The sequence below is a fragment of the Panthera onca genome, chromosome D2 (genome assembly GCF_046562875.1).
Source record: "Panthera onca isolate mPanOnc1 chromosome D2, mPanOnc1 haplotype 2, whole genome shotgun sequence".
Classification (NCBI taxonomy): domain Eukaryota; kingdom Metazoa; phylum Chordata; class Mammalia; order Carnivora; family Felidae; genus Panthera; species Panthera onca.
The window spans coordinates 58,792,892-58,805,659 of NC_138349.1; the positions used below are offsets into that span (position 1 = coordinate 58,792,892).

Sequence of the window (12,768 nt, forward strand, 5' to 3'; positions counted from 1 at the left end):
TACTATCATGGATGGGGTGGATGACTTCCCTTGGTGAAATGGATTCAATTTGCTAAATAAAAATGTGTGGACCTAATGATTCTTCATCCATTTTTAAATCAGATAGGCATTTTTTTTTTTTTTTTTTTGTAGTCTTTCACAGCAGCCTTCTAAAATTCAATGGCATTTTGGTTTGGAAAAGTAGAATCCCACGAACAGAAAAGTATCTTTCCACATAATAAGAATAATTAATTGGTGAATTATTAGCACTATAATGAGCACTCCATTAGATTCTTTAAAAAAAAAATGTTTACTTATTTATCTTTGAGAGGGAGAGAGAGCACGAGTTGGGGAAAGGCAGAGAGACAGAGAATCCCAAGCAGGCTCCAACAGCACAGAGCCCAACATGGGGCTCAAACCCGTGAACTGTGAGATCATGACATGAGCCAAAATCAAGAGTCAGATGCTTAAAACCAATGGAGCCATCCAGGCACCCCAGTACTCCATTACATTCTATGGGTAATTTTGTAAGCACTTCTTAATAGTAACTTTGTAGGTCTCATTTCACAAAATGGGGAAAAAAAAAACAGGATAAAAGGGGGAAGAGTGAAGTCGAGCTTGAATTTGAACCCAGTTTCCTTGTGTTTCTGTCTGTTCTTTTAATTTCTTTCCTTCTCTTCCCATTCCTAGTGGGTACTTGTTTTGCAAAGTTCTATCCTTGGCTGCCTTATCTTTCTCTGCTGTGAACCTTGGAAGATCTCATTTAGTCTCATGGGTTAGGGTGTAACATGGATGCATAGTGACCATATCTCTATTTATAGGGCTGATTTTTCTCCTGAACTTCAGGATCCTGCATTTCAGCTGTCTGTGGGATGAAACCCATTTGCACATGGCGCTCACACCTCAAACTCATCATACCTAATGTATGTCAGAGTCAGAGTGTGCCCTAGACTTGCTCATTGGTGTGAATATTATCTGTTATAAGTCCACTGCAATAGTTTAGGGAAGTAATAAGTAGTTTTCAAAATAAAATGAAAGACTGTATATAAAAAGTATGTTACAAATTCAAATTGAACATGAAATATATGGGGGCATTTTTGCTAAAAGTAAAAGATTATTTTAAATAGTATTTATTCACTATTCAATCTCTCCCCAGGCCATGCATTGTTGTTTAAAAAAATTTTTTTTTTTTATCCTCAAGTAGAATTGAGACTAACAAGACCTTGTAGGTATAGTTTCTTAAGGCACTAGGGAAACCAAAAATTGGTGAATGAGACCTACTTCAGGGGAGCCTGTGTCAGGAACCAAACTCATAGTTGGAAAGTACAGTAGAATTAAGTGGTTAGATGAAAACAAAAAAATTAGTTATCTGTATATTCTAAAATTGGATGATTTTAGATTTTTTTTGATGATTGGTAAAAAGGATAAGCAAATTACTTGCAAAACTGATATTTCAGTTTTCTTATGGATGCATATCCTGTCAGTTAATTTGAGAAATAATTCTAAGTATCTTTTGTATTGTAGGGAATATATCAGTTCAGAAAATTAACAATACACAATTTCCTGAAAAAAATCCATTACAGTTGAAAAGATGGTATACTTTATTTCCAAGTGTAAAAGATGATTTTTACGTAGCTACCATTAGTTATTCTATGAGGAAAGAAACTGCCACATTCAATTATTAAAAAATGATTTTGTAGAGTGAGGAACTCAAAACTTGCTTTCATTATCAGAAATAGAATTTTCTTTTAAAGGAAAAGAAGCTATAATTTCCTATTTTGAATCACAATTGAGGAAGAGAGTGATTATTTCTTTTCTCTTTGGAAAATTTAATACTTGAGCATAAAGGCTGTGTCATTAGGGGTAAGTTTAGGAGCTTGAAAAGAGAGCTCACTCTTTGAGCCTTTAGATCTGTTTTATTTTTGCCAAGTTAACTTAGTAAACTTAATGTTTGTGATAATAGCTTCAGGGAAGCATAGAAAATTTTTATCTTCAGTCAAGATAAATTTGTGGTAGTTAATGATTTTTGGCTATTTAGATGGTAAAATCTTTATTTTTAGAGTAAATCAGGCAAATCAATATTCAGGCTTTTCAAAACTGAATTTGTAAAATAAGGAATTTGTAGCTTGTATGAGGACTTTGTTAGTCATAACATTGTATGCTCATGAGAAATACAATAATTCTGTGATAACAGGATCCCTGTCTTCTAGAATTTTGCTGTAGCTAATTATAATTTGTCCATATAGAATGGACAAATACCAAACAAGGCAATTAGAAAATATTAGTTAACAGTTTACAAATATCATATGTAATTTTGAAGAGAAATGATTTTGTATTATAGCATAGTTTTATTTTCTTTGGAGTTTGTTTTAGATTTTCTAATGGGGCTTGGAATCTTTACGTAGGGTTTTTATTTGTTTCTTTGTTTGCTTTTTTTTGTCCCAGAAAAATCGGGTTGTGGAAAGTCGTTTTGATGATTGAACCCAATTCTGCTACTTCTTAGTCTTTCTCTCACTACCATGACAATGCATCTCTTGGAGCTGATAGAAGAAATAATGGTAGACTTTGCCACAGATGAGAAGTATTAAACACTAGTATGGGCTATATAAAAGTCAAATTAATATAGGCAAAATAAAATGGGATATTTTTAAACATATTTAATAACGAAAATTGAGATGGTGTGTCCCATTTTGTAGTTGAAGTATAAAAATAAATGTCATTGGATGAAATACTGTGGGCTTTCAGAATCAAATGATACCCTCTGCTGGCTAAATTAGGGATTGTTTAAAAATGAGTAGCTTTTTTTTTTTTTTTTTTTTTTTTTTTTTAAAGAGCTGATTGCTGTAGAAAAAGGATTGAACAGTGCAGAGAGAGTATTGTGAAATAATATAGGAGAGATTACAAATGTGGAGAATGATGCCAATGTATGACTTGAATATTTTCTGAAGTGAAACTAATATGGAAATATCCATAATTGAAATTTTCTAATCTTTTGATCCAATTTTTAACCAGGGAAGTAGGCAGGCCACAGGGAAGGAACACAGCAGGGGACAAACTGCATGGATCTGCTTCCCTATTTCTGATAGCAACTCATATTTAATTTATTGTCATTAGTTAAATTTAATCAGTTAAATTTAAATTTTTAAAAAATTCTTAAAGCCACTTTGGAATTCACAATGTTTTGGGAACACAGCACACACAAAAGTTATGTTTAAAAGTTTATACTGGACAATACATCATTTCATTGCAGATTTGAAAAATAAAATTTTAGGTCTGATTCTACTGTTTGATGTTGCTCTTCATTGGCATATTGCTTTAAGAGCACCCATCCCCCCCTTGTGCTTGAGCCACTGTGTCCCGTCAGTCATCCTGAAATACACTAGGGTGCTTGTCAGGCTGTTTGCTTACAGATGCATCATAAGCCAAATTGTGAGCCGTAAGAGTGGCACTGAATTTCTAAATACAAGAAATTGCTTAGACAATTGATTTAGTATCTGTATATGGGCAATACTCTGTCCTGCAGTAGGTGAGTGAAGTGTCAAACTTTTTAAGATCCAATTTTGCTGTAAAGCAAATCTGATAATTTTAGATTATCTGTTGCTTGGTTAGATAACTTTGGGGGAAATAAAAGGACATTATTTCTATAAAATGGGATGAATAGAAATACTATGCTGTGCATTTATTAGTTTTATAACTAATTTTCCTTTTAATAACACTAAACTCTAAACTACTTTATGAAAGTTCCAATTTTATAAATGTCTGCTTTTTCTAATAGATTAGCAGGCATTCCAGATGTAGATAAAAATGTGATTCTCTTACACATTTTTTTTTTTTCTTTCACAACAACTTAGGCAACTCACTTGAGCAGAGGCTCAATTCTGCTATTTGGTGTGTTTATTAGTAGTTTTAAAAATAGCGCTTAAACAAGTGCTCCTGTGCCAGTGACCAAGCTATAGTAGTGTTACATCAGAGCATTTAAAAATTCCTGCTGTGTAACTGAGCTATTACTATTTGAGTAACTGGAAGTATATGCAAGGAACTGGAAGCTTTACGTTCTTTACACATAAAAGTCGTGCAGCAAGCAGTTTCTTTATTTGCACAAACAATTTAATTTCCATCATGGGCCTCTAAACTTAAATTGTGCATGGGTGCTTTTCCTGTATTTTTGGTATGTAGCCTTAAATATCTTCAAACAGGGCATTGATAAAAAAGAAAGAACTCGGATTTCAATATTTCTGTGTTCAGTGTGGTAGAGAATAGTTAAGAGGCAGCAAGGAGTTAAAGTTTTAAGGCTTTATCTAAGGTAAATTGAGATTGCTTTTGCAGATACATGGAATGATTATTTATTCCTTCTTCTAGAAAGGATTTAAGGTGACTTACAAGGGTATATGAAACTCAAGATAGGACAAATTAAAAGTGGAGTGAAAGAAGAAAGGAAAACAAGCATTAGGATATAAAACAGTCAGGAATAACGCAAAAAATGCAGCAGCTTTGATTATGGTTTTGTGATTCTAGTGTCTTACGGACTGATGGGGGAGAAAATTCAGGGTTTACAGAAATCTTACAGGGGTATTTCATGCAAACCAGTTGTCTTCCTTACTGTGGGTGGCAGTTCAGAGTGAGGAGAGTATGTTGGACAGTGTATATTAAATACTCTTTAAATGTCACTTCTGTTTTGGTGGAAAAAAAGTGGAGATCTGCTGCCCTTTTAACCCACACGCTGATTTATGTGGGCATAAGTGTGGCTCCAAGTTTTCTAGGAGCAGAAGAAGATTCGGTCTTGTTACTCAATTCAGAAGAAAGATTTAAGAAAGTTAGTTTTTTAGAAACAACAAGAATTTATCTAAATAAGGTCAAATATCTACATCTTTAAAACAGACATGATCAAGGCAATTTTTACAATAAAATATATTTGCTAATTTTGTATGAATCTATGAATCTTGTCCTAGTATTTTTAAAAATAGATTGTTGTAATTGAGATTAGCTATTTTCCTTCCTTTCACTCTTTCAGTTTAGTGATAAATTTAACTTGAATTTCAACTAATGATAGGTCAAAATTAAGTGGATCAATCTAGCTGGGAAGGAAGTTGTTGGATAGACAGGAAGGAGTTCAGACAGGACTTCTTAACGTACTTTGATCTTTAAATACTCAAAATACAACTACTGTTTTGGAAACTCTGGGCTCCGTACCACACACCATACTAAACCCAGCTTGTGTAAGTGAACAAGCTTGCGAACTGATTGTTTTCACCCCATTGTACTGAAAACGAACAGAAATGTAGCAGTTAAAATTTTGCTAAGTATCTGCAGTGAAATCTTCAGATATCCAATTAACATGTTGAATCCAGGGCCATCATTTGACTCTTTTTAAAAATTCTGTTGTTAAAAATAAGATTAATAAGAGATGATTATTTTTTAAAGGGCAGTAAAAAAACAAAAAATACTCAGAGCTTTTATTTTTGTGTTTTTGTACTGTGAACACATGCAGGTTGAGTTAGAGTTCTTTCGAGAAAAAATTATGAATCATACACATAACCCATCAGATACATGTATGAAAAACAGCCTTGCAAGCTATGAAGCAAATATTGTTAAGAAGTTAAATAGGGTCTAGGCATCAAGTAAACTGAGTGATGTATCAGAGAGGTCAAGGATGTCATCATATAAGTGTAATCATACAGCGTGTACTTAAATGTATCTGATTCTTGCATAATGCCTTTGAGAGATATTCATGTTGTTGCCTTTATCAATAGTTTACTTTTTTCTTGCATGAAATGTGATGGTATGGTTGTATTACAATTGTTTATTCATTTGTTGATGGAAACTTGAGTTTTCAGCTCTTGACTGTTATGAATAAGGCCACTGTGAACATCTGCATACAGGTCTCTCTGTGGACATATGCTTTCATTTCTCTTGGGTAAATATCTAAGGAATGGAATTGCTAGGTCGTAGGGTGGGTATATGTTTAACTTTGTAGGAAACTGCCAAGCTGTTTTCTAAAGTGGCTGTACCAGTTTTTGTTTTCACTAGCAATGTATTAGATTTCCAATTGCTTCTCATCTTTGCTACCTCTGGTATTGGTAATCTTTTTAATTTTAGTCATTCTAGTAGGTGTGTAGTAGTATATATTATGGCTTTAATTTACATTTCTCCAGTGATGAATGATATTTAACCTTTTTCATGTGCTTATTTGCCATCTGTATATCTTTTTTGATAAAGTGTCTTTTCAAATGTTTTGCCCATTTAAGAAATTGAGCCGTTTTTCTTTTAATTACTGATTTCTTAAAATTTTTTTTAACGTTTATTTATTTTTGAGAGACAGAGAGAAACAGAGCACGAGCAGCAGAGGGGCAGAGAGAGAGAGAGAGAGGGAGACAGAGAATCTGAAGCAGGCTCCAGGCTCTGAGCTGTCAGCACAGAGCCTGATGGGGCTTGAACTCCTGAACCGTGAGATCATGACCTGAGCTGAAGTCAGATGCTTAACCAACTGAGCCCCCAGGTGCCTCCTACCCCTGCTGTTTTATTAATAAAAATATTTAATCTAATATTTAATGCTACAGAGTACTCCTCTAACCAACACTCAATTAGAAGAGGTTAGAGTTTTATAAATTACTAAAGATTAGTTAAGTAATACTTGATAAAGAGACAGAGCACAAGCAGCGGAGGGGCAGAGAGAGAGAGAGGGAGACAGAGAATCTGAAGCAGGCTTCAGGCTCTGAGCTGTTAGCACAGAGCCTGACGCAGGGCTTGAACTCATGGACTGTGAGATCATTACCTGAGCCAAAGTCAGATGCTTAACTGACAGAGCTACCCGGCACCCCTTTAATTATTGATTTCTAAGGATTCTTTATATTTTCTGGATACATGACCCTTATCATATATGGCTTTTAAAAATATTGTGACCCAGTCTGTGGCTTGCCTTTTCATTTTCTTAACACTGTCTTTCAAATGGCAAAAGTTTTAGATTTCATTGAAGTCCAGTTTATCCATTTTTTCTTTTGCTTTTGGTGTTATATCTAAGAAGCTTTTGCCTAACTCCAGGTTACCAAGGTTTTCTCTTCTGTTTTCTTCAAGAAGTTTGATAGCTTTAAGTCTTACCCCTAGCTCTATGATCCATTTCAAGTAAATTTTTTGTATATGGTGTGAGGAAAGGGTTAAGGTTTCTGTTTTATGTATAGTGTCCAATTATTTCAGCACCAATTGTTGAAAAAACTGTCTTTTCTCCAATGAGCTACCTTGGTACTTCTGTTGAAAATAAATTGTCCATGTTAATACTATGTCTAATATATTAAGATTTAAGATAACATAATTATCATATTATCATAACCAATAACATTAACAGCAACTCTTTAATATTATCACATAGCCTGTCTGTGTCCAATTTTAACTGTTGGTACAATGTCTATAGTTTAAAAAATGTTTATAGTTGGATTTTGGAAACAGAATTCAGTATCGACATATTTTTATGTGGTTGTTAATAATGCATATCTTTTAATTTGTAATAGTTTCCCCTCTTTTCCATGTCATTTGTGAGTTGAAGAAACCAAGCCATTTGTCTTCATGTATTTCTCACATTCTGGATTTGGGTGATTGTAGCCTTTTGATGTCACTTAATACATTCCTCCTTCCAGTAAGGTGGTAGTTAGATTTATACAAGGCTGGATTAGATTTAGTTTCAACTCTTTTGGCAAGAATACTGTATAGATGGTGTGGTGTACCTCCTATTCTGTCATGTCAGGAAGCATAGAGTCTGGGTTGTGTCACTTTTGGTGATGTTAAATTTGATCAGTCCATTTGGGCTCTGTAAGCCTGAGTCTCAAAGTCCCTTGTTAATCATTCACCTAAATAATTTTAGCTTTTATTGATGATTATTTTCTAGATCTATTATTTTTTAAGGGGATGTAAATGGTGATTTTATCATTTTGTAGTTCTTCATTAGTTTTATTGGTTAGGATTATTATATAAAGAATTTTAGAATATTACTCTAAAGTATAGTTCAGACTAGAAAATCAGGAAAGTACTTGATTATTTCCCATTCTTCTTTAATTTTCAGAAAAAATAGGATGGTGTCATAGCAACTTTGAAAGGTGACCAGTGAGTTTTTGTTTTTGAACTAATTTTTATATATGTTTTAGTGTATTGCAATCTTTTTTTTTTTTTTTTTTTTGATGCTGAAATTTCCCATTTTTGGCCAGTGCGAACCCCTTTAAATTGGGTCCTGAGTCTTTTGACAAAACTCAACTGGTTTTTGCTTTCTAGCATAAGAAGATGTTCTTGGCTCATTTTATATATTTCCTGCCCCAGATCTTTCCAGCCTTTCTGCTGGGGAGCCTAAATCCTTTTAGTGGGAAATAGTGTTTAGGGAACACAGTCTGTGCATTGCATTGCTGCTCCCACCACTTTTTAATTATTTATTTTTTAAAATGTTATTATTTTTTAAACACCTTTTTATTTTGTGAATAGAACTAGGAAATATATATATTTTTAGGAAGAGAAAACTGTATAATAAGATCATACTGATAATTTCCAATTCAGTATAAGATCCCAGGGTTTTCATATAAATTTTCTGAATTTATATTTGTATCTCTTTTTTCTTTTTTTTTTAAAATTTTTAATGAATTTTTTTATGTTTACTTATTTATTTTGAGAGAGAGATATAGAGTGAGTGGAGGAAGGATAGAGAGAGAGGGAGACAGAATCTGACAGTGCACAGCCCGATGTGGGGCTTTACCCCATGAATGAGATATCATGACCTTCACCAAAATCAAGAGTCGGATGCTTAACCGACTGAGCCCCCCAGGTGCCCCTGTATCCCTTTTTTCTTATGCTAGAAATCTGATTTCCTAATAGCATGAATATAATTATTCACTTTATCCTAATGGGTGTATGCATACACATGTAAGTTTATATGTGTGTGTATGTATAATGAGAATTTATAAAACTCTATATTACATATATTTAATAAGAATACTAAATGCAGTTTAACATTACCTCAACATTCTTTTTGTTCTAGAGGATATCACTTTAGGGATTAGAGTAAAATTACTGTGTTTTGAAGTCACTTGAAATTAATTGCTGCAATAAATTGCTTTGGGCATACATTAGTTTTTACTTTTGGAGTAGATATCTAGAAGTGAGATTGCTGTACCCAACTCCCTTCTGGTATTTGTTCTTTAGTTAAGAGTCTCTTTCTTGGTTTCTCTCTTTCTCTGTCTCCCTCCCTCCCTCCCTTCCCCCCCCCCTTTTTTCTTTGCTCATTTGTTATGTTTATCTTAAATTCTACATGTGAGTGGAATCATATGGTTTTTGTCTTTCTTTGACTGACTTATGTGATCTAGTATTATATACTCTAGGTCCATCCATGTTATTGCAAATGGCAAGATTTCATTCTTTTTTATGTCTGAATAATATTCCTGTGTGTGTGTGTGTGTGTGTGTGTGTGTGTGTGTGTGTACACTTTCTTTATCCATTTATCTGTTGATGGACACTTGGCCTGCTTCTGTAATGTAGCTGTTGTAAATAATGTTGCATTAAACGTAGGGGTGCATGTATCCTAGTTGGGTAAAATGAAGTTTTTGGGTAAATATCCAGTAGTGCAATTACTGGATTATAGAGTAGTTCTATTTTTAACTTTCTGAAGAACCTCCATACTTTTTTCCATAGTAGCTGAACCAATTTTCATTCCTACCAGTGGTGCACAACAGTACCTTTTCCCCCACATTTTTACCAACACTTGTTGTTTCTTGTGTTTTTGATTTTAGGCATTCTGATAGGTGTGAGATGATATCTCATTGTAGTCTTGATTTACATTTCCCTGATGATGAGTGATGTTGAGCATCTTTTCATGTGTCTGTTGGCCATCTATAGGTCTTCTTTGGAGAAATGTCTGTTCGTGTCTTCTGCCTATTTTTTAATTGGATTATTTTTTGGGTATTGAAGTGTATCAGTTCTTTATCTATTTTGGATATCCACCCTTTATCATATATGTCATTTGAAAATATCTTCTCTCATTCAGTAGGTTGCATTTTAGTTTTGTTGATTGTTTCCTTCAGTGTGCAGAGGCTTTTTATTTTGAGGTAGTCCTAATAGTTTATTTTTGATTTTGTTTCCCTTGCCTTAGGAGACATATCTAAAAATGTTGCTGTAGTCAATGTCAGAGAAATTACTGCCTGTGCTCTTTTCAAGGATTTTTATGTTTTTAGGTCTCGTAGTTAGATCTTTAATCTATTTTAAATTTATTTTTGTGTATGGTGTAAGAAATTGGTCCATATACATTCTTTAGCATGTAGCTGTCCAGTTTTCCCAACACTGTTTTTTGAAGAGACTGTCTTTTTCCCATTGCATATTCTTTACTCTTTTGTCAAAGATTAATTGACCATACAATTGTGGGTTTATTTCTGGATTTTCTATTCGGTTCCATTGATCAATGTGTCTATTTTTGTGCCAGTACCAGAGTGTTTTGTTTACTACAGCTTTGCAATATAACTTGAAGTCTGGAATTGTGATGCCTCCAGTTTTATTTTACTTTTTCAAGATTGCTTTGGCTATTTGAGATCTTTTGTGATTCCATACAAATTTTAGGATTGTTTGTTCTAGTTCTATGAAAAATGCCATTAATATTTTGATAGGGATTGCACTAAATGTGTAGATTGGTTTGGGTAGTATACACATTTAACAATATTTGTTCTTCCAACCCACAGGCATGGAATGTCTTTGCATTTCTTTGTGTCATCTTGAATTTCTTTCATCAGCGTTTTATAGTTTTCAGAGTACAGGTCCTTCACCTCTTTGGTTAGGTTTTTTCCTTGATACTTTATTGTTTTTGGTGCAATCATAAATGGGATTGTTTTTTCTTTTTTTATATGGTTATTTATGTATTTTGAGAGAGAGAGTGAAAGAGCAGGAGTGGGGGAGGGGCAGAGAGCGAGGGAGAGCATCCTAAGCAGACTCCATGCTGCTAGCACAGAGCTTGATGTGGGTCTCGATCTTGTGAACCATGAGATCATGACATGAGCCGAAAGCAAAAGTTGGACACTTAACCAGCTGAGACACCCAGGCACCCCTAGATGGGATTGTTTTTTAAATTTCTCTTTCTGCTGCTTCATTATTGGTGTATAGGAATGCAGTAGATTTCTGTATATTGATTTTGTAGCTGTGACTTTACTACTTCTTTTATCAGTTCTAGTAGTTTTTTGGTGGAGTCTTTCACTTTCTATATGTAGTATCATCTCATCTGCAAATAGTGAAAGTTTTACTTGTCCCTTACCAATCTGGATGCCTTTTATTTCTTTTTAGTTTTCTGATTGCTGTGGCTAGGACTTCCAGTACTGTGTTAAATAACAGTGGTAAGAGTGGACACCCCTGTCTTGTTTATGACCATAGAGGAAAAGCTCTCACTTTGAGGATGTAGCTGTGGGTTTTTCATATATGGCCTGTATTATGTTGATATATGTTTCCTCTAGACCTACTTTGTTGAGGGTTTTTATCCTGAATGGATGTTGTACTTTGTCAAATGCTTTTTCTGCATCTACTGTAATGATCATATAGTTCTTATCCTTTCTTTTATTAATGTGGTGTATCATGTTGATTCATGTGTGAAAATTGAACTAGCCTTGCAATCCAGGAATAAATCCCACCTGAGTGTAGTGTATGATTTTTTAAATGTATTGTTAGATTTGGTTTGCCAGTATTTTGTTGAGGATTTTTGCATCTGTCTTTGCCAGAGATATTGGCCTTTAGTTCTGTTTTTCATGGTGTCTTTATCTGGTTTTGGTATTAGGGTGATACTGGTCTCACAGAATGAATTTGGAAGTTTTCCTTCATTTTCTGTTTTTTAGAATAGTTTGAGAAGAATAGTTATTAACTTTTCTTTAAATGTTTGCTAGAATTCACCTCTGAAAGCATCTGGTCCTAGACTTGTTTGTTCAGAGTTTTTTGATTACTGATTCAGTTTCATTACCGTTAACTGGTCTGTTGAAGTTTTCTATTTCTTCCTGCTTCAGTTTGGTAGGTTTTATGTTTCTAGGAGTTTATCCATTTGTTCTAGGTTGTCCAGTTTGTTGGCATATAGTTTTTCATAATATTTTGTTACAGTTGTGTGTATTTCTGTGGTGTTGGTTGTTATTTGTGATACCCTTTCATTCGTGGTTTATTTGTGCTCTCTCTCTCTCTCTCTCTTTTTTGAAAAGTCTGGCTAGAGGTTTATTACTTTTGTTGATCTTGGAAAAAAATGCAGCTCCTGGTTTCATTCATCTGTTTTATTGTTTTTTTGTTTTTGTTTTTTTTGTTTTTTTTTTAGTTTCTATATCATTAATTTCTGTTCTGATCTTTATTATTTCCTTCCTTCTGCTGCTTTTTGGTTTTGTGTGTTTTTTTTCTAGTTCCTTTAGGTATAAGGTTAGGTTGTTCATTTGAGATTTTCTCACTTCTTGAGGTAGACCTGTATTGCTATAAACTTGCCTCTTAGAATGCTTTCGCTGCATCCTAACAATTTTGGACCATTGTGTTTTCATTTTCATTTGTTTCCAGGTACTTTTTTACTTCTTTGATTTCCTGGTTGACCCATTCATTGTTAAGTAGCATGTTATTTAACTTCCTTGTATTTGTGCTGTTTCTAGACTTTTACTAGTAGTTGATTTCTTATTTCATAGCCTTGTGGTCAGAAAAGATGCATGGTGTTCTATGTGCACCTGAAAAGAATGTGTCTTCTGCTGTTTTAGGATGGAATGTTCTGAATATATCTGTTAAATCCATCTGGTTCAGTGTGTCATTCAAAATCAGTGATTTTCTGTT

General features: G+C 33.9%; 1 protein-coding gene across 3 annotated transcripts in view; it reads left to right on the forward strand.

Annotated features, from left to right (window-relative positions):
* Positions 1 to 12,768, forward strand: part of CTNNA3 (catenin alpha 3) — a 1,784,170-nt gene that overhangs the window by 65,884 nt on the left and 1,705,518 nt on the right. The window contains exon 1 of one of the 3 annotated variants that reach the window (XM_078434310.2): positions 3,397 to 3,505. The exons of the other annotated variants lie outside the window; for them this stretch is intronic. The gene's annotated coding sequence lies outside the window, so the exon portion shown is untranslated. Of the gene's footprint in view, positions 1 to 3,396; positions 3,506 to 12,768 lie in introns of those variants that run through there. 3 annotated transcript variants of the gene reach the window in all.